The sequence below is a fragment of the Poromitra crassiceps genome (assembly GCF_964638095.1).
Source record: "Poromitra crassiceps genome assembly, chromosome: 7".
NCBI lineage: Eukaryota > Metazoa > Chordata > Actinopteri > Beryciformes > Melamphaidae > Poromitra > Poromitra crassiceps.
In genome coordinates, this window is record NC_139628.1 from 47885453 (window position 1) to 47890452 (window position 5000).

The 5000-nt window shown below is 42.3% G+C and overlaps 1 protein-coding gene across 1 annotated transcript in view; it reads right to left on the minus strand.

Annotated features, from left to right (window-relative positions):
* Nucleotides 1-4626: 4626 nt before the first annotated feature.
* LOC310779267 (H-2 class II histocompatibility antigen, E-S beta chain-like) overlaps nucleotides 4627-5000 on the minus strand; it is a 5124-nt gene continuing 4750 nt past the window's right edge. The window contains exon 7 of the mRNA XM_083639784.1: nucleotides 4627-5000. This exon is cut by the window's right edge and continues 291 nt beyond it. The gene's annotated coding sequence lies outside the window, so the exon portion shown is untranslated.

A 5000-nucleotide genomic window follows, 5' to 3' on the forward strand; every position in this document is an offset into this window, starting at 1 on the left:
ATGGAAAACATTCAGCCCAGTCTCACAGGAAGTTGTGTAATAGCAACGGTAGTCTCGCTGGTCAGCCTTCTCTCCCTTCTGTCCGAGGAGTCTGGCGCCGCAGGTCTCCATAGTGGGATTGCGATGGGCGGCGCTTAGCCACAGTGCCCTTGGAAAATAGTTTCAAACAATCCAACTTGCCGTTTTCAGCGTGTAGCAACGAGCTAGCGTGTAGGTTTCTGCCGTTAGCTTGCTAGCTAGTTAGCGTTGTTGTTTTCACTGCGGCGGCAGGGCACTATTTACAGCGACGCACAGGGAGGAGGGAGCGGAAGCCGCTCTGATTGACATGGTCGGAGCCAATGACAGAGCTTGTAATAAGCCGGGAGCGGACATCCGGCAGCGACTGAAACAGTCGCTCCAATGGGAGAGCAGAGTAGAGCAGGGGAGGGTTTATCCCAGTTATGGAGACCTGTGGTGCCAGACTCCTCGGACGGAAGGGAGAGGAGGCTGGCCAGCGAGACTATAGCAACGGTGATCCACAGCACAACACGTAGTTTCACAATAACAGGCGTGAATTTGTTACATAACGTCGTTTTGCCCTGTTGTTTTCATGTATATATTTAAGAGACGTTGTGTAGGGTGCCGTGGCCGGTCGGTGTTAAGACAGGATATGTCTTATTTAATTACAGGACGCTATATCCATGCTGTGGCTGCCAACCAAACAGAAGGCCTGGAGGACCGGACGCCACAAATATATCCCCAATTCAGGTGAGTCAGCTGCTGCTGCTGCTGCTTTTCAAAGTCTTTCATTTTTCAAACCTCTGAAATACCTTTCAGGATGAAAATGGGAGTCATTTGGGTAAGGCTTAGCTATATAGGCACAACTAGCAACCATGGATAAATCACTCAGATGTCCAGCTGCTGTTGCTCCAGATTCAGGGGTTATATGACATATGATATGATATGATATGATATGATATAAAAGGCTTTCAGATTCACATTGAGATTTGTACCGGTATCAGTTCATTGCAGAAATGTACAATGCCAACATTTTATTCTGGCAATTGGATTAAGTAGAACATACTGGGACAAAGAACATGTGGATATAAATACATGTTCATGTGATTTAAATTGCTATTGCCTTTCAGTATGGCAGTGGATTCACAGTGCCTCGGGTAAGTTTCTTTTTCATAATTTCATCTTTCAGAACTTATTTGGAAATGACTGCTGCTGCTGCTGCTGCTGCTACTACTACTAGTGCTATTACTATTTATTCTTGTAAATATTGTCTGCAATTGTTGTCTTGTGGTCATTTGTGCATATTGTCTGTTGTGTCTTATGTCTGATCTCACTGAAAGCAAATGGCATCGACCTGGGTCGTGTGGGCATGAAACGATTCTGATTCTGATTCTGATGAATATTCTACTTGAACCTCCCAGTCTCGGTGCAGTTGGATCCCAGCACCAGTCACCCCTGGCTGGTTGTTTCTGCCGACCGGTTGCAGGTTCAGGAGGCAGCAGGGCTCCAGCAACCCGGCGCCTTCAGAGACAGCGCCGGGCGTTTCGACAGGTGGCCCTGCGTGCAGGGTGACACCGTCATCACCCATGGGAGACACTACTGGGAGGTGGAGGTGTCCCAGAACAGTTGCTGGAGGTTGGGCGTCATGTCACTCACTGCCCCCAAGAAACAGAAGCCACCGATGTCACCCAGCACAGGCTACTGGGTGGTGTGGAAGGGCTCCAGCCTGTGGGCCTGTACCGATAAACCCACCGAGCTGCCGGGGGCAGCCGCGCCTCGACTAGTCGGGGTGTACGTGGATGTTGGCGAGGGTCAAGTGTCCTTTTATGATGTTGACAACAGGCTTCACATTTATACTTTCTCTGATCCCCTCCAAGACAGTCTGGTTCCAGTGTTTGGCTGCCTTGATGGAGCCACTGTGCTGAAAATCATACCACAATCATAAGTCCCTGCTGCTGCTGCTGCTGCTGCTGCTGCATGAATGTGTAAATGAGCCTGTAGCTCACTGGGGAGAAATAGCACTGACAGAGGTGGAGTTAGGGGTTCGATTTTCACTGGGATCGCCCATGCTGAGAATGGATGCACTTGACTAGACGACAATTCAATATTATCGTTTATCATCTTTCAGTGGAATCATATCATGATGATATGGTGATTTTGGGATATCGTGACACACAATTCTGCTGTCTGAATTCATGACAAGCAAATTTAACTAATTTTAGTTGCTTTACATTACAAAATTAAGTATGATTTTAGGGTATATTATTTGAATATTTCGATTTTTGGTTTGACAACGAACATTATCATTGAGTTCAAATGTATCTAAAGAGGATTTGCATACATGAGCCATATTGTGATATGTACCTACCGATACTGAAAAATGTTTGGGTGAAAAGATGAATACGTCAGAATCTTTGCCATGGCAGAACAAGAAGAAAATACACCCGTATACGGCTCTTAGTGGCTTCTGAAGAAAAAATGCCCCATAAAAAATTAGTTGATAATTTAAAGAGTTGTTTTATACTTTGAGTGACACCCGGAAAAAAATCCCCTGGGTTTAACAGCTGCCGGGGTCCCCATGAAAGTGTATGGGAATTTTCCTTTCTGGGCTGCATGGCGTCACGTGACTTGCAATACAGAGCTTCGCCACCATGTTCAAATGGCTTCACAGCCCAGCGCTATTCCTGGGGGCTTGGTTAACATCCATGTTAGTGGGCCTTTGTTGGTAACACTTCATAATACTGTAACACAAAAAATGGGTAGTTACTGAGGAACGAGTAAGGAACGAACCATTAGTTCATGAATAGTTAATGATTAGTTAATGAGTAGTTGATAGGTAGTTCCTTAATGGTAGTTACTTAAGAACTGACCATTAGTTACCATGTTAACGAACCAGTAAGTAATGATTACTTCCTTAATTTTTTTTTTATATTTCACTAGTTCATGAACAGGTAGTTCCTTAAGAACTGACTATTACTTACCATGTTAGTGTATCATTACTTCCTGCTTACTTTACCATTAGTTCTCATGTTTGTGCCCCCTCAAGTAAAGCAGTACATCTTACCGAGTTGTTAGTAAGGAATGCACCATTACTTCCTGCTTACTTTACCATTACTTAACATGTTTGTGCCCCCTCAAGTAAAGCAGTACATCTTACTGAGTAGTTACTAAGGAATACACCATTACTTCCTGCTTACTTTACCATTACTTAACATGTTTGTGCCCCCGTCGGGTGAAAATCACCCGAACACGTAGCCGGTAGAAAAAACCATGAATGGGAGCAGGGAAACAAACACATTCAATGACGTCAGTGAGCATCCTGAAGGTACCTAAGGACCCGCCCACCTCAGACAGCAGCAAGACATAAAAATCACGTGAATTCAATTGTCCGGGTGAAAATCACCCGACGTTAGTGTTCTCATGTTATATCCTCTCCACAGTTTGTTGGATGGCTCCTGTTATGTAAATAATACTGATTAAATTAATTTAAGGACTTCTCACTTCCTATGTTGTTTCTTGTCCGTTATTGAGGGTTTGATATGCTGATTGGATTGTTTCATTTCTTTGTTTTTATAAATGACTGCCGTAAAATGTCATAAAAACATTTGGTAACTACGGAGGCCGAGAACGAACATGGGACCAATTTGTATTTATTGCCGTTCTCTTTTGTTATCACAAGATAAAGTTTATTTTCTCGTTATCTCGAGATAACAAAGCCCTTTATATCAAGAAAGCTATGGGGGTCTGTGGTCTAATTTGTGTCAGTTTAGGGGTCCCTGACGTGAAAAAGTGTGAAAACTCTGATGTATTTAAAAAAGTAATATGGGTACCAGTAGGCTAAGTGACAGACTTGCTGCAGTAAAGGCTTTACACTACAGTATTTTCAATAGAAAATTACTGCAAGAGATCAACAACAACCTGCAATATAGCTGCTGTTTACAGTTGTGTAAAAATTAAATATACAAACAAAAGAAAAATACACACTCATGTTCTAATGTATCCGGTCTTCTGCATTTGGTCCCCTTTTTTGTCCCATTGAGATCAAACATCTCTTTTACAAGGGAGACCTGACCAAGACCAGCAGCAACACAAAGTTTCAACATTAAACACATGATACATTTGAATAACATTAAAATGATCAGATAAAACATTTGCACACAGACAGCCGGTTTTCAATTGATTTCACCATAGCTTTAAAAAGCTTTCAGGGTGTCTAAGCTATCAAGTTTAAGATCAGACTGTGTAGATTGTTCCCTTGCAGTGGGTGCAGAAAATCCATAGTTTGTCTTGGATGAGCTTGTGTGTAAAAGAAGTTTGAGCGTTTTTTGTATGTGTTCACTGAAGGCATTTTGTGCCAAAGCAACAAGAAATGGGGTAATGGTATTAATAGCCCACACAGACAGATGTTGTGCTGACTCTTAAGATTTATGAAAATGTGACTGGAATGGAAAAAATTGTGATAACAATTGTACAAAGCGGTAATATAATAATATAATAAATACAGGCTACGACTAAATATGTAACGTGAGGCTTTTCTCATGGGTCATTAACGTGATGCTGCTGACCTGTTTCTGAAAACACAAGCAAACATGAGGAGAGACTCAGCTATTAAATAACACAGTGACAGAGTGTTTTCCAAAGCTTTATTGTAGGTAAAGACATCTCACTCCCGTAAATGAATCTAACTCACAGAAAACCTAAAGCTCCTAATATATTGCAGCAGCTGTTAGTGTGATTTTACAGATGAAGTTACATCACTTACACCAAGACAATTTCCGTGTATGTGCAAACATACTATGACCAAATAAGATAATTCTGATTTTGATTGAAGTTTGATTGAACTGAAGCTAGAGGACAGAAGGAGGATCAGAGGTTCTTCCTTCAGTTTGAGAAGTTAGTCACTGGAAAATGATGATGTCACACAGGAAGGTGAATGATGTCACACAGGAAGGTGAATGATGTCACACAGGAAGGTGAATGATGTCACACAGGAAGGTGAAGCC